This window comes from Cervus canadensis, chromosome 2 (assembly GCF_019320065.1).
Source record: "Cervus canadensis isolate Bull #8, Minnesota chromosome 2, ASM1932006v1, whole genome shotgun sequence".
In the NCBI taxonomy this organism is placed as follows: domain Eukaryota; kingdom Metazoa; phylum Chordata; class Mammalia; order Artiodactyla; family Cervidae; genus Cervus; species Cervus canadensis.
Window position 1 is genome coordinate 16,540,228 of NC_057387.1, and position 26,651 is coordinate 16,566,878.

The window sequence follows — 26,651 nt, forward strand, 5'->3', positions numbered from 1 at the left end:
GGAATCAAAAGGGATCTCAGCTGTGAAAGGTCTTTTCTTGTGAAAGACCATGTGCCATCAATGATCTTGCTTGCTATTCCATAAAATTATCCCTCCCATGCCTTATACCTGCGATATTTTAAAGTATACATCTCTTTTCCTACAGTTCAGAAAAATTTGAAAATACAGTAGAATGTGGACTGGGCACATTAGAAGTTCAGTTCAGTTGCTCAGTCGTGTCCGATTCTTTGCGACCCCATGAACCGCAGCACGCCAGGCCTCCCTGTCCATCACCAACTCCCAGAGTCCATTGAGTCAGTGATGCCATCCAACCATCTCATCCTCTGTCGTCCCCTTCTCCTCCTGCCCTCAATCTTTCCCAGCATTAGGGTTTTTAAAATGAGTCAGGTCTTCACATCAGGTGGCCAAAGTATTGAAGTTACAAGGTCTCAGATACAGCAAGAAACAACACTAGCTTGAGAGCCAAAAATCTAGATTCTAGGCCCAGCTTGACCCCTAATTAGCTGTATACCTGCGTGAGTGCATGCGTGCTAAGTCTTCAGTTGTGTCTGAGTCTGTGTGACCTATGGACTCTAGTCTGCCAGGCTCCTCTGTCCATGGGATCCTTCAAGGCAAAAATACTGGAGTAGGTTGCCATGCCCTCCTCCAGGGGATCTTCCCAACCTAGGGCTGCAACCCCATGCCTCTTACATCTCCTGCACAGCCAAACAGGCTCTTTACCACTAGTACCACCTGGGAAGCCCAGTTAGCTGTATAATCTTAAACAAACTGCTTAACCTCTATGGTCAGATTCTTAATCTGTCCATTGACCCAAGTCAATAGCTTTATGCTTTTATGTTTGTTTAGTACAACAGCTCTTTTCCACAAAAAGCTTGCACACAGCCCCCAAATCCCAATTTCCAAAACAACAACAGACACTCTGATGAACAGTGGGCGTCTGTTTGGTTTCAGCTTCCCACTCTGTGGTGGTCTCGCTTACAGGGGCCACTCAGAACTCTGAGGATTCCACTGTAGCACAGCCCAAGAGGCACAGAACTTAAGAGCACTAAAGCTCTTCCTGATACTATGATGATGTTACAGTCCATTATTTTGTCCCAGAGTTAGCATATTAAAAAAAAATACTTTCTAAGCTGTTCCACCCTTCCTTCCTTGACCCACCCCCACCCCACTCCTTTAACTGCCTCCAATTTTAGTTCTGACCTTTGGAGTCTTCAACCCATCCTCAGTTCCTTCAACTCCTGGGATCCGCCCCCATAGCTTCAGTTCAAAAACATATCCATTGTATTGTAGTAATGTTTAATTATCTGCTTCCCCCACCAGACTGTGAGTTCCCTGAGCTGCAAGGCATGTCTTCTCACCTTTGTTCCCCGGTCCAGTACAGTGCCTGACCCTCTCCTCTGTCCTCAGCACACACTCCACCCACTGCGTCTCCTGTTCAGAGTTCTCTCCTGAACTCCAGGTCACAGAGACAACTACTTGCCAGACATTTCCACTTTTGTGTGTTTCCTAGGCTCTTCAAAAGCAGCATGCTCAGAACTGGCCATAGCTTCCATTCAGAATCCTCACCTCCTCCTGAAAAGTCCCATCTCTATAAGGGGTACTGCAGTCTACCTGCTGCCCAAACCAGAAATCTTCAACACCTCTCTTAATTTCATTTCCACATTCAACCAGTTACACGTCCCTTCAATTCCTCCTCCCCCAATTCTTAACTCCATCTGCTTCTCTCAATTCTCACTGCTACTGCTCTAGTTCAGACCACATGGATAATAATTGATAGTTTTGATGGTATTTTCGTGGTACTAAAGTGGTATAAAAAATTAATAATAAAATCCTCTTCATACATTAGATCTTCCAGTGTTTATGCCTACTCTGAGAGTTTTAGTGCTGTTAATAGTCCCATTTTACAGTCAAGGCAATTGAAGCTCAGAGAGAATAAATTTGGGTGGGTTTGTTGTTGGAACTTAAATCCCTGTCTCTCTAATGCTGATGCTCTAGCCCATAACCATTGCATTAAAACTGAAATATTGACTGCTGTTGTTTCCTACCATTAGCCTTGCCCTTTTAAGTCCTTTCACCATTCTACTACCCAGGAATTCTTTTTAAAAGAGAAGCCTTATCATGTATCCTCTGCTTAAAACCCCTCATTGTTTTTCCTTTGCCTGGACACAGTACAAGCTTGCTAATAGGTCACTAGGCTCTTCATAATCTGGACCATCTTAACCTCTCTGGTCTCTTTCCTTGCCATTGTCACCTGCGGCTTCAGTCTTACTCAACCCTTCACAGTCTTGAGGATGTATCTTGCGGTCTCTCCATTCTTACCTCTGTGCCTTTTTCTTCTGCCTGGCAAACTTTTGCCCCCACCTTCTTACCCAGCCAACTCTGAGTCACATTCCAATTCTCGGCTCAGAAATTTTCAACTCTAAGAACCTCTCTATGAGCACCTGTGTTCCCAGAGCACCATGTATTTTCTGACAATATCACCATGACTCTACACTGGAAGTACCTGTTTATGTGTCAGTATCCTCGAGCAAAAACGAGCTTCTGGATGGTGGAGACTGCTGTGATGTTGCTCTTTACTGTAAGTTGGGTTCCTTAGACGCACAGCCTAAGATGAAAGTTCTTATCATGTGATTCATTGAGAGTGTACTTTCAGGTGAGACCTGTGGAATGAGGGAAACAGAATAGGGTAAGATGAGATCAGCTGTGGGCTCAGCCTAAGTCTGAGGCTGGGGGAGGAGCTCTAGTTCTTTTACCTTGAGGCTAGGGGTTGAGTTTTCACCAACCCCCCAAATATCAGTCATCTCATTTTCTGCGGGCTGGCCCCTGAGTATGTGTATATGGGTGGGGATAAGAGGGGCACAACTTCCCAGGTATCACTGTGGGGAGTGATATCCACCTACAAGCTCCATTAAGGGTTTCAGCTGAGAGTTCTCAGGGGCTGAGGTGGGTATGCCCTCCAGGTAATGAGGATCTACCACCTACCCTAGCGGCTAGAACTTTCCTGCCACCATCACACTCAACAAATGTCAAAGGAGTAAATGACATGACTTTTTTCATTCATCTTCAATTTTTTCATTTATTCCTGGCTGGTGATTTTTCTAGTGAATTAAATCCCCTAACCTCCCCAATCTTGATTTGTTTTAAAGGTCTCCAGTATTTTTGGTCAACTTTTTCTGAACTCTAATTTCAGGGTTCCCAAACTTGGGTAACTAGTTTCCCACTCAGTATGTTTTGTTCCATAACAGCCAAACATGTTCATGAGGGCGTATTTCTACAACTTAATTAGTTGTGAAAGGTCTGACTGGTCCCTAGTCAGAATGTACACATCTTCTCAAATCAAGTAGTATTTGTGGGGAGAAGGTTTCTCTCATACCAGCAAATTTGATTTTTAAGCCATTTGCCTAGAATGACTTGCTCTGGAATATCTATACATATCCTAAGTGGTGTGCGTGCTAAGTTGCTTCAGTCATGTCTGACTCTTTTCTATCCTATGGACCACCAGGCCCCTCTGTCAATGGGATTCTCCAGGCAAGAATACTGGAGTGGGTTGCCATTTCCTTCTCCAGGGGACCTTCCCAACCCAGGGATCAAACCCAGGTCTCTTATGTCTTCCACGTTGGCAGGCAGGTTCTTTATCACCAGTGCCACCTTGGAAGTCCTGTCTAATTTGGGGGCCTACTCAAATGTATCTGTCAGTTCTGCATAATTTACACATGCATTATCCAGGCACGGGGGCCCTCGCCTAGTGGTGACCTAACATGGCTAGGAAGCTAGAGAGACCCCGATAGAGGGAAGAATTATTCCCAAAAGAAAGTTTGCTTCTGCTCAAATGGGCTGGGGCCTGACTTTGTTCCTCAAGGACATTTTTCTCTCTGGGAGAAATTTAGCCCCACCAGACTCAGCCAAAAATGTAAGAGCCCCAAAGGTAGAGACCGGGTCTTGTTCATCTTTACATAAATACAAATAATACTTCAGACTCAACTGTTTAAAAGTCCTTTCACATATATCTCATCTGATTCTTGCAAAAATCCCAATAAGCAAAAAATTAGTGTTTCCATTCTACCCATGAGGACCCTAAGATATTTGGAGGTCAAAGGACTCACCTAAGGGCACATAGATATTAAGTGGTAGAACTGCCATTCAAACCTAGGATTTCTAATACCAAATATGGTGGTCTTTTCAGAGCAGCTTCCTATATAACACAGACCTAGCAGGCCATACGGTCTCACTAGCTGTTTGTTGAATTACCTATGGTTTCTGTTATTCATGTCCAGGGCTCCCCTCCTTTAATATAGATAGTGCATCATGGGCTAGCCTGTGTCAGCTAAAGCATTGTGCCAATGAGGTCAAGGTCATTGGTTCAATTCTCAAAAGACCAGTAGTTACATTTTCATCAAGACAATAGCAATCTTAGTTCCAGTGATACAGACCACTCCCCTAATCACCCATTTTACCATGTGTGCCATGGTCAACAGCAAGGGATAGACAAAAGAATATGAACAGAGCAGAGCAAATCCTTCACTAATTCTAACTCTAGAGAACATGGGGAAGAAAATCTGATTATTTTTATTTTTTTACCCAGGAGAAAGGACAGAAACCTGGAGTTATCCTTAGAAGTTTCTAGGTCAACATTCAGTGACTTGAGTGGATCTAGCCCCAAAAGGCTTTACAAAGGAGAGGGTGAGGCAGGCTGAAGTGACAGCAAGGGCACAGGAAGAAATGACCAGCTGGGTCATTCAGTCCAACACATGTCATGTTTTCAAAGAGAAGGTCACAGGGTACATTTTCTGCTAGAGATAGCTTAAGGACTTTGTAGGAAAGCATAATGGTTCCAGTGGCTAAATTTATCATCTAGAGCCCTAAACAAAACCTTCACCCACATTCACCTCTTCCATCTCTATAGCTTAGTCTATGATGCCAACAAAAAGCAAACGCTTTCAAACAGATGCTTGAAAACTGCAGAGCTCTTATTGCTAATAATGTTTATACCATTCAATTACATGAACACTGATTGAGACCTGTTTTACATCTACAACTCTGAAGGCCCTAGAAGTGCGGTGAATTAAGTCTCTGCCTTCAAGTCATCATCCAAAGAGTGAGACCATTATAATATATAACATAAATCAAGCAAAAAATAAATGCTAATTAAGTGACTGTGCTCCAGGAGTTGAGAAAAGTTGACTATGACCAGATTCCTTTGGAAAAACCTCATGGGAGAGGACTGAACTGAACTTGGAAGGATCTGGTGGATCTGAATCAGAAGACAGGTTGTGGAAAGAGCATTCCTCCTCTGAATTCAGTGCACCACCTCCGTTTCTGGGCCCACCTTACCATTTCAGCCATGGAGGCAGCAATGAGCTATAAGCCAGAGAAATCTGACAATGTTGTAACTTCAGGTGCCCTGAGCAGCAATGGCTTTCTCTTTCTGTCTTCTCTGCCCTCCCTGCCTGCAGACTTCTACAGCCATTCTGATACACATGCAAACCTGGAAGTGTATGGATGTTAACACCCAAGGAACCACACTTGATCAATGGGGAGCAGAAGCTGGCAGACTAATACTTCCCTCATCCATCCTTTGGGCTCCTAACACTGAGGCATTGTACAAGAGCTCTTCAGAGGGTCCTAGGTAGGACTGAGTTCTGGTTTCCCACAATGATAATCGGATAACAAAAGTCATCATGGATTGGCTTCTCTTTCTTCCCTGATTTAGTCTTCACAGGCACTCCCCTCCATCTGTGCCCCCTCCCCCACTATATTATTCCTTAGCATCACTTCCCCCAATTAATCACCTGCACACAAGCCCTTGTCTTGGAAGGAATCTGGACTAAGAGTAAACTTGTTTTTTCTATACATCCCTGAAAAATAGCTGTTCCAGACACAGGAGTAAGTCACACAGTATGACACAGTGAGGGAGTGTAAATTCTCTCCACCACCCCTCTCACACCTCTGACCATCTCCCTCTTGGGTTTGTCCTATGGGGCTTATGAGTCATAAGAGGTCTTCAGAGAGCTCCCGGAGGCCTGAGTGATGGGGAATCCCACATCTGTGGGGTACAGGACACTTCACTGAGGGCAAAGCAGTCAGGCACTGTGCCCTCCCCTCTCCCCAGATGGCTGTGAAAGCTGAAAGGTTCTTGTGTTCCCAGGGTTGCGGGAAGGAGTAAAGCCCAACCTCAGCCTGCCTGCAGCACCCTTGTTGGCACTCCTATCCATCGTTCCCTCACTCTCCAAGTCCCTAAATTTCAGCACTCAGGAAGGAAGACTGGGATCATCCCAGGATCCCCAGCCCATCCTCAGATCAGCACTTGCTTGAGTTACACAGCCAGGCTCCCCACACTACTCAGCCATATATATCATCCTCACCAGAAAGTGTGCTCAGGGAAGGGCCAGCAGTCTGATTTCCTCTGCCCTCAGCAATAGACCCAATTCTTCTGGAATGTACACCACGTTGTATTTTGTGCCTCACAAGTGAAGCATGATAATAAGAACTGGGGGAGGATGTCATAGGGATATGAGTTTGAGAAACAGACCTAGGCTGAATGCTGAGTGAAAAGGAAAGACGTACAAGGACACCAACTGTCCCAATGACTCAGACAGACTGACTCAGACTGGAGGAATGGACAGCGTATGAGAGACTGAGTTCAGATGGAACTTCTCCCTTGTAAGGGCCGTGAAGTTCTTGAAATTTGGTGGGGAGGTGGCAGGGGGGTTGGGGGAAGATTGTCATCAGGGAGACTGAAGAGAGGAGGATTATTAAATAGTTTTCTGTTAGTGATCATGTTAATAGAAGAAACAGGACCAGAGATGAGTCATTTGTTGTTCAGGTGCTAAATCACTCTTTTGCAACCCCATGGACTGTAGCCTCCCAGGCTTCTCTGTCCATGGAATTCTCCAGGCAAGAAAACTGGAGTGGGTTGCCATTTCCTTCTCCAGGGGATCTTCCTGACCCAGGGACTGAACCTAGGTCTCTTACATCTCCCGCAGTGACAGGCAGATTCTTTACCTCTGAGCCACCAGGGAGTGAAGCAATGCCCAAGTCAGCAGTGTGGCCGGGCTTCTCAGCAATCTCTCTGGCTCTGAGTGCCTCCATCAGAGTGAATTCTACCTTTGTGGTAGCTTCAGGGACATCTCAGTGTCACCATCCCTTGACACCTCCAGTTATCCTTAACAGGTCCTCCAGGGTCTTTGATACAGAATTTGTTCAGAAAAGTCATATGGCCTAAGGTTAGGATCATTGGCCTTAAAGTCAGACCCAAAAGTCCCAGCACTATTGTATTCAGCCTGAACAGCAGTACTCAATTACTTCCCGGCCTCAGTTTCCCCATCTAGATTGGAAGCCCCATGAAGACAGGGACTTGGCCTTATTCACTATAATATCCCTAGAGGCTCCTTGGACACCTGGCAATATATATTTGCTGAATGAATAAATAAACTTATAAAGTGAGAATAATATTAGCACTACTCCATAGGCAATAAAATGGGCTTCTCAGGTGGCGTTAGTTGTAAAGAACCCACCTGCCAATAAATTCCATCCTGGGGTTAGGAAGATCCCCTGGAGGAGGGCATGACAATCCACTCCAGTATTTTTGCCTGGAGAATCCCATGGATGGAGGAGCCTGGCAGGCTTTAGTTCATAGGGTCACAAAAGAGTCAGACACAACTGAAGCGACTTAGCATGCACACATAGGCAATAAAACATAGTAATGAAGAATATAGACAGTAGAACCAGACTTCCTTAATCTGAATTCAAACTCAGCCACTTCCACCACTGTAACTTCAGCAAGCTAGTAAATCTCTCTATGCCTCTCTGTCCCCAATTTCCTCATCTGTGAAGTGGTGATAAGAACAAGAAGTCTACCTCAACAGATTATGGTGCAACTTAAAATAAGTTAATATATGTGAAGTGTACAAAACAGTGCCTATTTATTAGTTAGCTATCATTATTGTTCAGAGAATTAATTAATAAAATCCAGGAAAAAATGCTCAGCATTTGAGTTTTTAATTTAAAAATTTTTTAATTGAAGTAAAGTTGACTTGCTGCTGCTGCTGCTAAGTCGCTTCAGTCGTGTCCGACTCTGTGTGATCCCGTAGACGGCAGCCCACCAAGGCTCCCCCCGTCCCTGGGATTCTCCAGGTGAGAACACTGGAGTGGGTTGTCATTTCCTTCTCCAAAAGTTGACTTACAATGTTGTTTTAGTTTTTGGTGTACAGCAAAGTGATTCTGTAATACATATAAATATATATATACATACCCTTTTTCAGATTTTTTTTTCCATTATAGTTTATTACAAGATATTGAATACAGTTCCTTGTGCAGTAGGACCTTGTTGTTTAGCATTTGATGTTTTATTCCATATACTTCTAAACTATGTAACTCTTATGATGAAATATAATCAGATATTATTACTAATATTTTTAAATATAAAAATATTTTAAGCAGTTAGCTCATCACCTGCCATATCACAAGCTCTCACTAAGTGGTAGCTATTTTGTTGTTGTTGCTGCTGTTTTTGTTATAAGAAGATCATTCTGATCTCACCAGGCCTGCAGGCTGACAATAAGGCCACAGGTTCATCTTCAGGGTTGACTTTGAATAGGAACAGGCAATGGCAGGCATTAACTGAGGAAGGATCCCCAGGAAAACTGCTATTGGCATTGAATACAGTGAGAGTAGTGAGAACTGAGCTGGTTGTAACGTTTAGCCGCAGGCTAGAGAAACAAACTTGAACAAGAGTGGAAAAGGAGAAAAACAGTGACTGAAGAAGTGCAACGCTGGGTAGAACGTGTTGTAATACACCAGACCGATTTCTCCTTCTGCACAGTCTGTTACTTCCGTCACTAGTCAGAGGCTGAGTCGATTCCTCAAGAAGTACTTACAAAACCTGCACCATTTTTTCCAGCATTGTGATCAGGGTTATGGGAAATAGAAAAGCAGTATGAGTCTTGGGCTTACAATCTCTTGCAGTGAGAACATACAGACAAAAAACCAAGATCATACATGAATATATCCCCAAGTGTGTCAAAACAGGTAACTGCTACAGAAAGTTAAGACAGGGAGACTTAATTCATTTGTTCCTTCTTCCATACATTCTTTTACTCACTCATTATTTAAGAGACACTGAACACCCTCTGTATTGAGGGCCATGAAGGAGAAGGAGCTCAGGAAAGCTAAATGCTGCCCTCAGAGAACTTATACTTTAATAAGGAACTGGTGCTGATTGGAGAAGGAAACGGCAACCCACTCCAGTATTCTTGCCTGGAGAATTCCTTGGACAGAGGAGTCCAGTAGGCTACAGTCCATGGGGTCACAAAGAGTCGGACATGACTGAGTGACTAGCACTGGTGCTGATCCGTGTGGGCATGGCTCCAGGATAGGGCAGAACATGGTCATGTCCAAGAGGCCTGCTTGATATTATCCAAGGTGTCCAGTTGGGGCTTCCCAGGTGGCGCTAGTGGTAAAGAATCCAGCTGCCAATGCAGGAGATGCAAGAGACATGGGTTAGATCCCTGGGTGGGGAAAATCCTCTGCAGTAGGAAATGGTACCCCACTCCAGTATTCTTGCCTGGAAAATTCCATGGGCAGAGGAGCCTGGTGGGCTACAGTCCATAGGGTTGCAAAGAGTCAGACACGACTGAGCACACATACACACACACAAGGGGTCCATCTGAGTTGTCTCATTATGAGGCTGATGGGCCTTGATTTGATGTGAAGGTTTGGTATCATCTAAACAAATGAGGGTACAGAGTGGCATGCCAAGTAGGAAGTCACTGGGGGGTAACTCCCAGAAGCAGGGATGAACATAGTTTTTATTGATTGATTCATTAATGCACTGAATGAAATTTTTTGGAAATATCTATTATAGGCCTGAAAGATGAGTAGGACATCATTCCTTCCCTCAAGCAGTTTGTAGTCTAATGGGGGAGGTAGACACATAAAGAAAAACGTATATTAGAGTGTAATGAGTATAACAACAGAGGCCTGTGTAAAGTAGGATGCAGAAAGTGTCATCTTCCTGGGGAATGAGGAGGGGCTCAGTGGGTTACAAGGGAGCCAAGGCTCTGCAGCCGCAAGGGACAGCATGCCAAGGCTCTTTAGGAAGGACACAGGAGGCCAGTGTAGAGGGCAGATGATGATTGATGGGAAATAAGGTAGTTAGACGGTCTAGAGATCTGATCTCAAAGGCATTTAAAGGACATTCTATGGAATCTGGACTTTATTCAGAGGATGAGGCAATCAGAAAAGATTTCAGGGGAGAAGACATACCACATTTGCATTTTGGAAAGATAAGCATAACAGTGTCTCACATTATTTAGGGCCAACCGCAGTTTGTAAACCTTAACCTCACAATCTTATCAGTTCCAGAGGGAGGTACAAACTTGCCCAAGATAACTCCAACAGAAGGAGCAGGAAGAGGATTTTTGGGTTTCAAGACCAGACTCTTCACCCCTACATTCTGTTACCTCTTTGACTGGAGAGTTGGAAGGCTGGGGAGGGGAGGGAAGTGGTGGGGGACAGAAGGCGTCAGAGTCATGGTCAGAATAAAAGATAATGAGGCCAGAACTGAAGTGGTGGGACTGAGAACAGATAGAAAGAGATGGGGTTCAAAACCATTTAGGAAATAGGCCCTACTGGGTGTTGTGATTGATCTGATGTGTAGATTAAAGGGGAGGGAGGACCAGCAGGACTCCAGAGCTCTATTCCCATAGCTGCATTTCTTTCTTGCAGGGCCGTCAGCAGTGAGAACCACAGGAAGTAAAAGGTGTGTTTGTGAGATAATTCACGGAGGACTCTCCCTACTGGGTGGTGGGTTAGACCCAGCCAGAGCTCAGGACCAGGTCTGGGCTGGAAGAAGAGACTGGGGAATCTGACAGACTGGCTAGGATGAGTGGAGGGCTGATTAGACAGAGAGCTTAGGTGACAGGATGACATATGGACTTGAGTGTGAAGAGTAAGAAGTCATTGACGCCCTTTGATTAGGGAAACAACACAGTCAGCAACAGCTTTTTAAATGTCAAGCATCAAACTCAAATAGTCAAGAACCAAAACAGAACTTGATTTCCAGCCCCCATTCCAACCTGTGGTGAAAACCACACCTCAGCAAGGGTGGGCCAGCCCTGCTATGCTCGGTGTGGAGACCAGGTTCCCTGAGGCTTAGCAAGCCCTGGGGACGGGAGCTGTTGTCACGCTCCATGCTGGGATCCCTGAGATGTCTCTGCTCCTGAGGTGTGCAGGCCCACTCCACCAGGGGCCCAGCCATATGCCCCTTGTCAAGGCTGCGATGTGTCTCCCAGTTTGGAAGTGGTGAAAGGTTGGAGGAGCTCCAGCCTGTCGCTCTTTTTCTTGTTCCTCATACGACTTTAGTGACTGAAAGATAAAAGATGAAAAGAAATGTTGGGAGATGAGATGGAGTGGGAGAGGATAATATCCTGCAGTATTATCCTGCCACATGATAAAAATCATATTTGGGGAAAGCCAGTTCACAACATGGGACAGGATCTAATGGAGTGTGGAGAGGGTGGAGGAACACAGGAACTGATTCAAAGGCCATCCCAGAAGTGGAGCCGGCCGGGGTCGTTTCTGATGTCCACTTACCTCTCATCTGATCTGCACAGCAGCTCTGTCAGGTGGTGGTCATTATCCCTGTTTTACAAATAAGGCAACCAAGAGAAGATAAACAAATCAGACCAAATCACCTGGTGGTTCAGACGGTAAGGAATCTGCCTGCAATGCCGGAGACCTGAGTTTGATCCTGGGTCAGGAAGATCCCCTGGAGAAGGAAATGGCAACCCACTCCAGTGTTCTCTCCTGTGGAATTCCATGGATGGAGAGGGATGGCGGGCTACAGTCCATGGGGTCACAAAGAGTTGAACAAGACTGAGCAGATAAGACTGAGTGACTAACACTTTCCCTTTCTCCTGGCTAGCAAACAGAAGAGCTCAAGCTTAAAAATCTCAGTCTTCTGGGAATTCCCTGGTGGTCCACTGGTTAGGACTCTGCACTTTCCCTGCGGAGGGCAGGTGTGTCCAAAAACAACAACAACAAAAAAAAGCAAAGCAAACAAAAAACTTCTGCCCTATCATGAAAACTTTTAAGAGGGAATCCGTTGTGCTTTCATCACCCACTGCTGCACATCCTGCAACATCAAGTTGCCTCTCCAGGTGCTCTAAACAGCAGAGCCTAAAGGTGCCTTTGGAGGCTCTATCTTGAGAGAAGGTCCCTCTGGGAAACAAGGCCACCCACATTCCTCCGCGCTTGGAAACGGACTTTCAACCGAGAGCTGCTTCCAACCGCAGCGCGCATCAGCCTTCCGCGAGGGTCCCCAGTGGAACTGAACTGCGAGGCGCAGTGAAAAGCCGGCTCTGACAACCGACCTCTGATTCACGCTGAATGAGTCCCTGGTACACACTGTCAGAATCTAAGAGGCAGGTGTAGCTCCCCTGACGCTTTCAATAGGAACTTGTTCATATCATGTAGCCTCTCTAGGAACATTTATTTCAAAGGAGTGGTTTATAATTTCTCATCTGTAGCAGGAGCGAGGAGGTGGATGAGGAGGAGGAAGGAGGAAGTACTGATGGGGGAGGCAGGGAAAAAGACACGATTCTCAATCAGAGCAGCGAAGATCAAAGGAGAGGGGTGATCCTCGCTTCTGGAGATGAGAGGCTGCGAGAGAATGCCAGCCAAGGTAAAGGAGAGTAAGAAATGAGATGTGGGAGATGGAGCCTTTGCTATGGAGAGAACCTGAAGAGGTTTCTATTTCCCCACAGGATAGCTGTGTTTAAGGCTCACTGGCTCCTCCCTCCTCCTCTGCAGGGACCTCGCCTTCCTCCAGGGTAGGGCTCCGGGTCCCCACCTTCCTCATCCACCATACCCTCTCCCGCCAGCCTTTCTGTTGTTTGTGTATTCCAACCCCAAAACATTCACTCACCAGGTTCATCCTTCCCGGATCGCCCTCTACCCTTCGCTCTGTCTCATTGAATCAAATTTAAGTGCCGAATACCCTGTAAGTCTGACCAAACCCTCCAGCCCCACTGGTCCCACTTGCCCACACCCCTGTTCTGTAGACTCTGAATCAGGATCACCTGGAGGGCATTTTATTTATTATTTGTTTGTTTATGTTTTTCTTTCTGTAGCCTGTTGCTAACAGAACCAACTTTGGCTTACGCTCATGTCCAACTTACTATCAGATAAAATTCAAGCTATCCCACCCCAATCCTTGTGTGCCTGGGTCACACACTAGTTTATAAATATTGTTATTAGTAACGATCAAGTTTCCAATTCACTTCAGATCCTTCCTGTTCTTCAACCAGCAGAGAAGTACAATTATATTTGGAAATGATCTGAAAATGTCTATTGTTTTACTCAAGGGTGGGCTTCCCTTGTGGCTCAGACAGTAAAGAATCGGCCTGCAATGCGGGAGACCTGGCTTCCATCCCTGGGTTGGAAAGATCCCCTGGAGGAGGGCATGGCAGCCCACTCCAGTATTCTTGCCTGGAGAATCCCTATGGACAGAGGAGCCTAGAGGGCTACAGTCCATGGGGTCGCAGAGTTGGACACAACTGAGTGAAGCACAGCACAGTACATGCTAGCCTTGCTTACTCAAGGGCATTTTAAAACACACACAGGTTTCTGGGACCCCTCAGTCTCTGATCCAGTAGGGTTGAGGTGAAGTGAAGTGAAGTCGCTCAGCCGTGTCCGATTCTTTGCGACCCCATGGACTGTAGCCTGCCAGGATCCTCAGTCCATGGGATTTTCCAGGCAAGAATACTGGAATGGGTTGCCCTTTCCTTCTCCAGGGGATCTTCCCAACCCAGGGATCGAACCCAGGTCTCCCGCATTGTAGGCAGACGCTTTACCGTCTGAGCTACCAGGGAAGCAGGGAATTTACACTGCTAACAACTTCCAAAGTGATGCTGATGCTATGTTCTGAGGACCACGAAATCTGTATCATTCATTTAGCCTTAATCATGCACTGCCTGTATTGATATCTTCATTGAGTGTGTGTATTCTGCCCCCCAGATGAAACTGTGAAGAAGTCAAAGGCAGTGATGTGGTAGGTCCTAGACTGTATCCCCCACAGTACCTTGGTGGCATACTCAGAGAGGGTACCCAAACCAATATAAATTATTAGTTGGTGTGAAGGGTTAGTATTGATTTTAGGTAAAAGTATGGAATAGGTAGTTTGGCCATAGGAACCTCCCACTTCCTCAACCTCTTTCTGTGCCACTTACTTGTCTCCCTCTAGATTGTATCAGGCCCCCAAAACGTATGCCTATCCTAAAAACCTGGAGTTCTCTGGCCTGCCCCTTAGAGTTTATAGGCAATTCTCATAAGAAGTTTGGCTGAGAAGGAAAGAAATGAGGCAGGGCAGTAGCTCAAGAGGGGTATGAGACCCAAGAGGCTTTTTATTTCATTTTATTTGTTTTAAATGAGGGAGACATGAGCTTATTTAAATACTGATGGAAAGAAGCCAGCAGAGCAGGGGAGGTGGTGGTACGGAAAAGGGAGGTATAGTGGATAAAGGGAGGTCTTTGAGAAGGAGGGTGGGTGGGATCCAGAGTATGGGGAGAAGGATTAGCTTAGACAGGAGCCGGGATATCTCTCCCATTGTGGATGGAAATAGGAAAGAATGGGTCAAGTGGTAGGAACAACGAGGCTTTAGACTCTAGCTTGTTCCTAGCTCTAACATCTCACAGTTCCATGAAATTAAATCGCTATGGTGTCAGTGGCTTAATGTGCCACCTCTCCTTGGCAAAGCTTTAACCCAAAGAAATGAATCTTTCATGAGAGACTCTCAGACTATGGGAGGCCTGCCAGTAGGGCAGCAGGGCCTTCCTAGCATCCTCGAACACCTAACATCCTGCAATACAAGGGGGAACTGGAAAAATGGGGCAAATATGCCCAACTGTGACAATGTAAGACCTTGCATAAGATCACAGAGCTGAAAAATAAATAATGGAATCAGACTAGAACCCTTCTTCATTGGACGTGGCAGCTTAATGGGAATGGCCACTTAATGGGAATGAATAAGAATAGACATGGAAGTAGAAGTATTAAGAACAGCTTCTCCTTAATCCTTGGAATGAAGGCTTGTGAGGTCATACTCCATCCCAGATCCACCCATCCCTAGCCCGTCTCTGGAGCTCTGAGGAACATCTGATGGTTATAGGAATAACAAGTTACCAAATACCTCCTCTATTAAATTAGCAAAGTGCCTGCTACCTTATACTAGAACCTGGATCACAGAAAGAGGTCAATAAATGTAAGTTGTCATCGTCATCTTTCTCCTTCTTATCATCATTATCAACAACAATCACTATGTGCCAGGGCACCATGCTATGTGCTAACATATTTATTTATTTTTTAAGATGTTTCTTTATTTGTCTGCACCAGGTCTTAGTTACCACACATGGAATCTTCTGTCTTCCTTGTGGCATGTAGAATCTTCCTTGTTGTTGTGGCATGCAACTCTTAGTTGCAGCATGTGGGATCTAGTTCCCTGACCTGGCTTGGGAACATGGAGTCTTACCATTGGACCGCCAGGGAAGTCCCTACATATTTACCTATAAAGTATGTGTTTTTCCTAATTATAAAAGTAAAAGGTTGTCAGTGTTAAAAAGTTCTAACAAGAAATACATAAGAATTGAAAGAGTGGTGTGCTGCAAAGCAGGAAAGTACTGGATTCAGACCACCTGCGTTTACGTTCTGACTCTACTGATACTAGCCAGGTGATCTGGGATGTCTTACTTAACTTTTCTGTGCCTCTGTTTCTTTATTTGTTTAATAAGGGCAATAATACTTCTCATATCATAGGATTCCTGAGAAATTTAAATAAGATGTTATAAAGCACTGAGCACAGTACCTGGCATACAGTGAACAGTCACTATAACTTGGTTATTATTGATATTATTAAGGTTGCTGTTTTTAAATAAGTTCAGTTCAGTCACTCAGTCATGTCTGACTCATTGCATCTCCATGGACTGCAGAATGCCAGGCCTCCCTGTCCATCACCAACTCCCAGAGCTAACTCAAACTCATGTCCATTGAGTAGGTGATGCCATACAACCATCTCATTCTCTGCTGTCCCCTTCTCCTCCCACCTTCAATCATTCCCAGCATCAGGGTCTTTTCCAATGAGTCAGTTCTTTGCATCAGGTGGCCAAAGTATTGGAGCTTCAGCTTCAGCATCAGTCCTTCCAATGAATATTCAGGACTGATTTCCTTTAGGATGGACTGGTTAGATCTCCTTGCTGTCCAAGTTTTTAAATAAAGTTCTCCATAATTCATATCTCAGAAGTAACTACTACCTATAGCTCTTTGCGTATTTCTTCAGATTTTTTCTACCTATATCAATGTCTTTATATCTGTGTCTGTATATAATATGGGGTCCAAAATATGTAAATAATTCCACGTCTCTTTGTTTGACAAATATTATAGATGATTTTCAAAACAACCCTACAAATTACATATTGATACATCATTGTGTCTATAAATGGATATCTGATGTAACCTCTCTGAAGGTTGCAACTTCATATCCCAAATGTTCAAAGGAAACTGTTGGAGGCTGAAGTATAGGGCATGGGTCCACAGCCTTTTTCTGCAAAGTGTTGGATACAAATAGTTTAGACATTTTAGGCCATGTAGTTTCTGTTGCAACTAGTTAACTCCAAGGTTGCAGTGTGAAAGCAACTGTACACAATATGTGGAGGAAAAAGGGTGGCTGTGATCCAATAAAACTGTATTAATAAAGAACAGAATTTGACTTTCATGTTATTTTCACATGTCATGAACGATTACTCTTCTTTTGATTTTTTCCCAGACCAGACATGATTTTAAAATGTAAAAGTTATCCTTAGATTGCAGGCTGTACTGCACAAAAACGCAATGGGTTGGATGTGGCCCATGGATCATAGGAAACAAACCAGCTTGTCATTCTGAAGCCTGGTTGAAAATTAGAGAGGCAGTGAAGTGTAGAAATAATATCTTAATATAACCTTCCTGCCTTCTCAGTAGGAAGTACCCTTTCCTCTGCTTGAAATGCATTATCCCACCAAATCCACTAAAATCCCACTCAAGGTTTAGATCGCATGCCACATCCTTGGTGAAATCGTCCCAAAATTCCCCTGAAGAAATCAATGCTGTTCCCCTCTCAGATTCTTAAAGCACTTCCTTTATAGTACGATGCACTGTACTTTTTCCCCCTACCAGAATCCCTACTAGGCCTCAAAGTCCTGTGAGTTCAGTTTATTTGATGAACATCTGGAACTAGTACAGTGCTTGGCAACTGAGAAGGATTGAACCAAATTACTGAGCTTCACACTCCCTCTATTTGGTGCAAGAAAAAGGAACTCATTAACACTAGTTTAGGAGGAGGGAGAGGGCCTTCCCTGTGACTCGCAGTAAAGAATCTGCCTGGAATGCAAGGGACACAGGAGACTGGGTTCCATCCCTGGGTCAGGAAGATCTCCTGGAGGAAGGCATGACAACCCACTGCAGTATTCTTACCTGGAGAATCCCATGTCCCACAGACAGAGGAGTCTAGCAGGCTACAGTCCCTATGGTCTTGAAGAGTTGGACATGACTGAGCAGGCATGCAGTGGGTGGGGAGAGGGGGGGGGAGGAGTGATTTAGAATCAGGAACATTTAAAGAACTTAAACTGAGGAAGCCACCATCAGAGCTAAAACCACGGTTTCCTAAGCTGACAACCAGGGATCTTCTCTCTCTCTCTCAGGCCACATGGACTCCCATCTCTACCTCTTTGACTAGGCTGATTTCATTACTTTTCTTTTTGGGGCAGTCCAGCTAGCTTCTGAGAGTTCTAATTTTAAATTTCTGGGAGAGAGAATCTTATTGGCTGGGAGCACTGGATGCATGTTATAAACAAAGTGCCGAAGATTTGCGTGGGTAGTCTAGGAGTCACTGGCCAAGAATGGAGGGAATGTGTTGGGCAGACACCTCAAAATGCCTGTGATACTTGCTGGCTTCATTTGTCTCATGATGGCTTGTGTTGTGGTTACTTGTATGCATGTCTGTCTTTTCCACTATCTAGACAGCGTTCTCCTTTAGAACAGGGACAGAGCCTCACTCATTTTCGTGTCCCCCATTTCAATACAATGTTTTGCACCCAGCATGTATTAGCAACTGCTTATTGAATTGAAAAACATCACCTTCTAGTCAATCTTAAAGCATCTTTCACCTTTATGAAAGATACACATTCCATTGCTAGGTAAAAGACATGTGGCATAAAAGATAAATTTTCTTTTCCTGGCTTCATTTTTTTTTTTTTTAATTTTGTTAAATTGTCTTTAGCTCAGATAATTGCATTATTTCCATTCCAGGTTTTCAGAGGTCAAACAACCTCAGGTCCAGATGTACTATGAATGCAACTATAATAGTTTCAGAGCAATTATCTCCTTCCAGCTCCACAGGGAGAAGCAACTCGAACTCTGGAGCCAGACTAGCAAAAATCCTTTCATGGAGTCAGCCCAAAGTGAAGTCTAGGCCAGTGTGAGCAGAGAATTACTTAGCTGTGGCTAGTGGCCTAGGTATGTGCTGTGCTTACCACGCAAAGTCAGTTGTGTCTGACTCTTTGTGACCCCGTGGACTGTAGCCCACCAGGCTCCTCTGTCCATGGGGATTCTCCAGTCAAGAGTACTGGGGTGGTTGCCGTGTCCTCCTCCAGGGGATCTTCCCAACCCAGGGATCGAACCCAGGTCTCCAGCATTTGCAGACAGATTCTCTACTGTCTGAGCTACCAGGGAAGCCCTAGGTATAACTGCGGCCTATGCTGGCTTCTACGCAGGTCCAGGAGCAGCTGAGTGCCCCAAATCATACCTGAATCCTTCTGCCCTTTTATCAAGGCCAGGAAAGCTCAGCCTCTGCATCTGCCAAGGTCAGTCAGGAGAGGCGGCCCTTTCCTGGCTGTCTTGTAACTGCTGGAGAGTTTCTCTCCATCGTTTATTATTTCTCCTCTGATCTGCTCTCTTGAGGGAGAAATTGCCTCATTGTTTACCAAAACCAGTTGCTCCCACCGGTAGCTCTGCTGCCTCTTTCTGCTCTGATGAGCTGCAAGCTTCAGGCAGAAGTAGATCTCAGGGAAGAGGCGTTTCAGACAGTGCACGGCAGATGCACCCTGTGCTGGCTTCTGCCGTTCTTGGCTCAGCTGACATCGATTCCTAAGGCCCTTGTCAGGGTCTTCTGTGCTCCCTTCTATATCCTGGTTAGAAGGGAGAAGACTCAAGACAAAATGGCCCATCCATCCCACTAAAATACCAGTTGTATTATTACATACATACTCTGTTCATACCAGACACTCTAAGACTTTCATTGTTGGGGTGCTTAATGTAGTTCAAGGCTGATCTTTCTCCCAAGAGGATGGTATGTGGGTGTGCACATACATGGTGTCACATCTCATGAAATGCATAGAACTCCAATTTATTATTTAACCCCACTTAAATAACAATTATAAAAATCAAATACTTTGAACTCAAGCAAATCTCTGACTAGCCTTGATCACCTAATCAGACTCCTTTAAAAGCACCCATAGGTCTTTGGCAAGAATTAGAGGTTTTTCGGAAGTTTGCCTGGAGAAAGAAAAAAAATAAAATAATTGAGCTTTAAAAAGTAGTGTTAAGATCTTCAGTTCAGTCATTCAGTCATGTCTGACTCTTTGCATCTCCATGGACTGTAGCACACCAGGCTTCCCTGTCCATCACCAACTCCCAGAGCTTGCTGAAACTTATGTCCATCAAGTCAGTGATGCCATCCAACCATCTAATCCTCTGTCATCCCCTTCTCCTGCCTTCAATCTTTCCCAGCATCAGGGTCTTTTCCAATGAATCAGTTCTTCCAATCAAGTGGCCAAAGTATTGGAGCTTCAGTTTCAGGATCAGTCCTTCCAATGAATATTCAGGACTGATTTCCTTTAGGATTAACTGATTTTATTTTTTTGATTTCCTTTAGAATTGGGGGCATTTAATCTGTTGGCCACTTCCAAAATGGTTATCCTCTCAGCCTACCCACCTGTAAGTCCATTCTCCTAATTTATTGCTGTTTCAAAAGAATGAAGAAGCTGTATTCATTTGTTCTGAAGGAGCAAGGAATTTCTATTTCTCACTACAATAATGGTCTATTTTTGCCTGCCATCTCTCACCAGAGTTAAGTAATGTGAATCTCTTGTTAATACATGTATTTTAACTTTGTTCTTTAAACTAAGTTCTTTAAACATTTTTTTGGCCTGTAAAAACTGTAGTTCGCAATTTTCTGCTGCTGCTAAGTCACTTCAGTCATGTCTGACTCTGTGTGACCCCACAGACAGCAGCCCACCAGGCTCCTCTGTCCCTGGGATTCTCCAGGCAAGAATACTAGAGTGGGTTGCCATTTCCTTCTCCAATGCATGCATGCATGCTAAGTCGCTTCAGTTGTTTCTGACTCTGTGCGACCCCATGGACAACAGCCCACCAGGCTCCTCCGTCCACAGGATTCTCTAAGCAAGAGTACTGGAGTGGGTTGCCATTTCCTTCTTCATCACAATTTTCTACCCATCTCTTAAAGTTTGAGGGGAAGCATCTTATAGTTTGTGGGTTACCTGGATGCCTTATTCTTCTTTCTTCTAATCTGTAGTTTTTGACCACTGAGTGCTGTATATTGACCTGAAGCTTAACTACGAAAAGAAGATGAGGGAATTCCCTGGCGGCCCAGTAGTTAGGACTCCGTACGTCAATGCCAAGAGACTGGGTTCAATCTCTGATCAGGCAACAAAGATTCCACAAGGTGTGCAGCATGGCAAAAAAAAAAAAAAAAAAAAGAGAGAGAGAGATGAAATTTAAACTAATACTTTTTCATTTCTAAAACAAGAGTTTGTCACAGTGCTTTTCTGAGATGCTTAAACTATGTTGAGGGATCTTTTCAAATAGTATTTTTAAGTAATAGTATTACTTTCTAAGATGCTCTGTATGGAAATATTTTCCCTGAGTGCTTATGTTTGCAGACTAATAGTTCAAGTGGGAAGCTAATAAAGGTAAAACAAATGATGATGCAATTAGTATGTCCTTTCAATTATCTGTGGTTCAGGAAAATCAGTGGCAAGATAGACAATATAAAAGAACAGTAAAGAGCAAGAGCTTTGGATCAAACAGAACTGAGTTTTGGGCCCCTTATGTTTATAAGCTGTATGACCTTGGGCAAAACATTTAATCTCAGCAGTCTGTAAAATGAGAACTAATATAACATCTAACATTTGTTGATTACTTTTTATGTGCTGGGCACTGGGCTAATTATGTCACGTGCATTCATTATCTCATTTCCTCCTCAAAATAATCCTATGAGGAAGATGCTATTAATATGCTCATTTACAAATGAAGAAACTGAAACTCAGAAAGGTTGAGTAATTTTTACAGAATCACAGAGTGGCAGAGTTTGTAACTCAATGCCATGTCTGGCTCTAGAGGCCAAGTACATAAACCATACTATGTTGTGTCCCTGTAGTACAACTCTTCTCATAAGGTGAGTTATGAGGATTAAATGAGGTAATGCATGGGAAGAGCATGCCTGGTCATAGTTAGTACTCTTATATTCATATTACATATTACTGCATATTAGCAACTAAAATTTGTATTTGTTTTTGTTGTTTAGCTGCTAAGTTGTGTCCAACACTTTGGCGACCCCATGGATTGTAGCCCACCAGGCTCCTCTGTCCATGGGATTTTCCAGGCAAGAACACTGGAGTGGGCTGCCATTTCCTTCTCCAGGGGATCTTCCCAACCCAGGGATTTAACACTATCTCCTACATTGGCAAGCATATTCTTTACCATTGAGTCACCCCTCTTTATTAAGCTCACTGATATTGTAGCTCATTACTTCATGATGCCAAGTGAAGGATCATAAAACTGTGGCTCAGAAAGGTTAAAAGACTTGGCCAAGTTCATTTAGCTTATAAGCACACCGAAACACGAACTCAGATCTTTTCATTCCAGAACACAGAAACCTCACTGTCTTTTAATTTAGGGGGGGGGGGGATATATTTTTATATAATTAATTTAAATTATTATTAGAAGAGGTGGCTATTTCCAGATTGAGTTCTAAGCTTTCCTGCCTCTAAATTGCTGCTTTATCTTGGTAAATCTTGAAAATTCCTCTGTTTCTTACACTTTATGCCATCTTTTGTTGTTGTTCAGTTGCTAAACTGTGTCCGATTCTTTGCAACCCCATGGACTGAAGCATGCCATGCCTCCCTATCCCTCACCATCTCCCAGAGTTTGCCCAAGTTCATGTCCATTGCCATCTTTTAGTGCCCCTTTATCTTCTCTTGCTCTGAGCGACCTCCAGATCAGGCCTTCCATACATTAAGGAGTCCTCTAAATTCTAAAACTATCTACCTACTCCCCTCTCATCTTTCCACTTCATCCTCTAATCTAAATGGCTATTGGGAGCTTCCCTGGTGTTCTGTGGTTAAGAATCCACCTTAGAATGCAGGGGAGACAGGTTCGATCCCTGGTCCAGGAGGATCCCACATGCCTTGGAGCAACTAAGCCTGAGTGCCACAACAACTGAAGCCCACACACTCTAGAGCCCGTGCTTAGCAACAAGAGAAGCCACTCTAATGAGAAGCCCGCATACCGCAATGAAGAGCAGCCCCTGCTAGCTGCAACTAGAGAAAGCCTGCATAAAGCAAAAAACACCCAACACAGCCAAACAGTAAAATAAATAAATATTAAGCAAAGACCCAACACAGCCAAACAATAAAACAAATAAATATTAAGCAGCTATTGGATATGAACTAAGGGTTTGGAGGAAAGCAGATTAATAAAATAATCCACATTGAAGTATAAGAAGTTGACTTCCCTTATCCCTGCTAGAGGTTTGCTTTTTTAAAAGATTATTAGTTTTAGAGTCACAGACATAGAGATCAGACTTGTGGTTGTCAAGGAAGAGGAGGGGAGGGAGATGGATGGACTGGGAATTTGGGGTTGGTAGATGCAAACTATTACATTTAGAATGGATAAACAACAAGGAACTACTGTATAGCACAGGGAACTATAATCTCCTGGGATAAACCATAATAGAAAAAAGTATATTTAAAAAAGAATGTATACATGTGTAAAACTGAGTCACCTTGCGGAACAACACTGTAAATCAACACTTCAATTTTTTAAAAATATTATTAGTTGTGCATGTACATTCATCTTGCAGTGAAACAAAATAAAGTGAAAATAGCTGCTATGTAGAAGGTAGTTTGGAAGTGATGTGCCATAATACGGAGAGACCAAGCCAACAAGTGTCTTTCTTGCCCAATCCTTTCATGCCACCAACCTCTCCAGTACACATATATACACACGCATCCAGACACACATCATATCAGCTACCTTGGCTGCTAATCTTTTCCTCATCAAACGGACGGTTATTAGAATGATGGCATTTCAGCACTGGAGAGGGTTGTAAAGCTAATGTCATTAGTTCATTATATAATTGAGGAAACCAAGCTCAGATACAAGGGCCTGGTGAGTGGTAGAAGAGGCACTAGGTCTTCTACCCAAAAGTCTAGGGTATTTTCTTCTACAATCCATGCTTAGCATTCAGAAGTCTCGCAAAATAAACTCAGGAACACTCATTGACCTTGCTCACTTATCCACTTGGATTGTCTTTTCTTTCTTTGGACTTGGTAGGTAGAAGTCATCACTGCTGCAGGCAAGATAATCTGACCTGCTCTTCCTGCCAATATGTTCTGACCCAGAGGCTGGAGAGTCTCTGTCCTCTACCAAGAGGAGCTGTGGAGGAATTCGAAAACTGGGGCTGTCTGGGGGCCCTGGTACATGCTTTTTGCTTCATTAGCTACTCATGGAGATCATAGGATTATTACTGCCTCTCTCCCCTTTCTATCACTGAGCAGTTAGATTTTTCACTCTCATTATTGAAACTACTCTTTTCACTTCTTCAGCAGTATCAGCAGAGTGGGGGAGAGCATGGTCTCTGGGGAGGCAGGCTGCCTGGGGCCATAGCTCAGCTAGCACTTCCTGACTGAGTGAACTCAGCCTGTTACTGAACCTTTGGGCCTCAGCTTCTTCATCTGGAAAACAGGAACAATAATAGTGTATACCTTATGGGGTTGTGTAATATGTACCTGCTCATTACATGTTACCAATTGTCACCGTCAATATTACCATCAACAACTTGTGGATGTTTTCAGTTTGCTTTGTACATTTTTTAAGAAAGGGAAGCCTTTCTGGTCTTAGCTGCCTTTCTCTGTTGCCTGGCAATCAGTAAATCATACAGTTATTAAGGTCAAGCTGACCCTTTATGCAATTCTTGCCTAGAAGGCCTCATTGTATATAGTGAGTCACCACCGCTTAGACGTGGATGGTGAGTCAGTAGTCTTTTAAGGAGAGGTCAGAAGGTCTCCTGGCTCAAAGTGAGAGGATCCAAACTTAGCTCTGGGGTGCAGAAAGAAACAGGGCACTTTTATGGCTGAGTGGACTTGGGGTGCCATGGAGAACATGTGTTACCCAGATCAGAGGATATAAATTGATGGGTAAATGCTGGAGCTTTAAAACCACACAGACCTGAGTCTGATTTCAGCTCCATCTCTATTTTGCTGTGTGACTTCCAGCAAGTTATTTAGCCTCTCTGTGCTTCATTTTTTGTCATCTGTAAATAGAGATGGTCTTAATAGAAGTGACTTCATGGTATGAATGCTTGGAAAATGCTGAGAATCAAGTAAATACTCAATCCAAAGGAATTATTTTCATTATCATCATGAAAGTGAATCAGAACAGACAGTTAAAAGGATCTGCCATAACGGAGAAAGGGAAAAGGTAGTAGGAACAAGGATGTGTCTGATGTGGTGAGTTTTACGTAGTGACAAGCCATTTAGCTAGTTTTTTTTTAAAAAAAATTTATTTATTTATTGGCTGTGCTGGGACTTCTTTTGCTGTGTGGGCTTTTCTCTACTTGTGGTAAGCAAGGGCTAGTCTCTAGATGTGGTATGCTGGCTTCTCATTGCAGTGGCTTCCCTTGTTGTGGAGCACCGGCTCTAGGGCTTGCAGGCTTCAGTAGTTGCTGCCTGTGGGCTCCGTAGTTGCGACTCCCCAGCTCTACAACGTAGCTCAATAGTTGTGGTGCACAGTTGCTCCAAGGATCAGAGGTCGAACCCGTGTTTCCTGCATTGGCAGGCGGATTCTTTACCTCTGAGCCACCAGGGAAGCCTTTAGCTAGTTTTAAATGTAAAAAGTCATAACTTAGCCCTTATTGCACCCCAGCAAAGGAATGAGTGATGTGTTTTCACATAATTTGCATGTTGTAGAGGAGGAGTCAGAGACTAGAGTATAAGCGACCTTTCTGCAAAACCACAGATCTGGCAGCTCCAGTTAGGAGCTGAGCTCCTGTTCAGATCCTGCCTGTAGAAGGGTAACCATCCCAGCTCTAGCAAAGGAGACCTTATCAGGTTCATAACTCCACAAGAGGCTAAAAATACGAATGTCACATAATCATCCTGTCCTTCTTCTTGATCTCAACTGGCTCTCCTGATTTCATGCCATCTGCAAATTTGCACATCCTTTGTGCTTCTTTTTGCTCACATTTTATGCCTTCTTTTGCCATCTCATTTACTCGGCATGTTTCAATCTCTGGGTTTCCATTTTTCTTCTTCCTTTCTCATGCACTGTTTTTTTTTTTCTCCCTCCTCTCTTTCTCTTCCCTCCTTTACACCCCCACCTTCCTCCTCCCTCCACACCAATCAAATTCCTGCTAGCTTCTTGCCATATTCATTATTCTACCTCATTCCCCCTTCATTCCTCGAAAACAGCTCACAGAGACTCACCCTTCCCCCCTCCAACTCGCAATGCCCACCCTCCATAAATTCCAGCAGCCTGGCAATCAGTAACTTTCGCATCACACTTCACAGCTCTCAGAGTTTACACTACTTGTTACTATTCTCCTTGCTACCGCTCTCTAGGGTTTCTGCAAAAAAAAAAAAAAAATCCACTTAAAAATATCTTAGGTACAAGTTGAACCCACAGTTAAGTTTACTCGCACATTTACACATTTCCTGGTTTTATTTTAACTAGTGGTTCAGGTTTAGGCTCCATTATGCAGTGAAGAAAGACTAGCTCCATAGGGAACACTTTTTTTTTTTTTCCTACTATGAAGAAGAAAACCATCTAAACATTTCAACAGAAACCCCAGCCCTGGGTCCACCCACTCTTATCTCCCCACTCCCCCAAGCTGCAGCTGATGGGCCGCCGCTTGTTCCTTTGTGGAGTCATTGATTTCACTGTTTCTGGAGCTCAGCTGCCTCCCGGTGTGTGTCTGTGTGCACACGTGTGTGGCCACTGCTGTTTTTGCAGGGGGCTCACCTCTCTTCTGCCATTTTACCAGGACCCAGGAGGCGGCTCTCCGTCTCTCTCTCTCTTTCTCTCCCTGCCCCCAACTCAGCCTAGGCTTTTTCCTGTCTCTTAACTCCACCAGTGCAGCAGCAACTAGCTGAGCTGCTTGCGTGAGAGAGCGAGAGAGAGTGTGTGTGTGTGTGTGTGTGTGTGTGTGTGTGTGTGTGTGTGTCTGCCTGCGCAGCTAGGCCAGGCCTGCGAGCCTGCCTGTCACTGGAGAGTTTTAGTTTGCATTCAGAAGAAAGGAGGAGGGGAGGCAAGGAGGGGGGAGGAAA

At 44.2% G+C, this 26,651-nt stretch overlaps 1 long non-coding RNA gene across 1 annotated transcript; it reads right to left on the reverse strand.

The window, feature by feature from the left end:
* Positions 1-10,269: 10,269 nt before the first annotated feature.
* LOC122427185 lies at positions 10,270-26,436 on the reverse strand. Its single transcript, XR_006265366.1, has 3 exons — positions 26,347-26,436; positions 11,593-11,640; positions 10,270-11,364 (listed from the first exon to the last, which is right to left on the reverse strand). It is a non-coding gene; the product is annotated as an uncharacterized LOC122427185 (long non-coding RNA).
* Between the last annotated feature and the right edge of the window lie 215 nt (positions 26,437-26,651).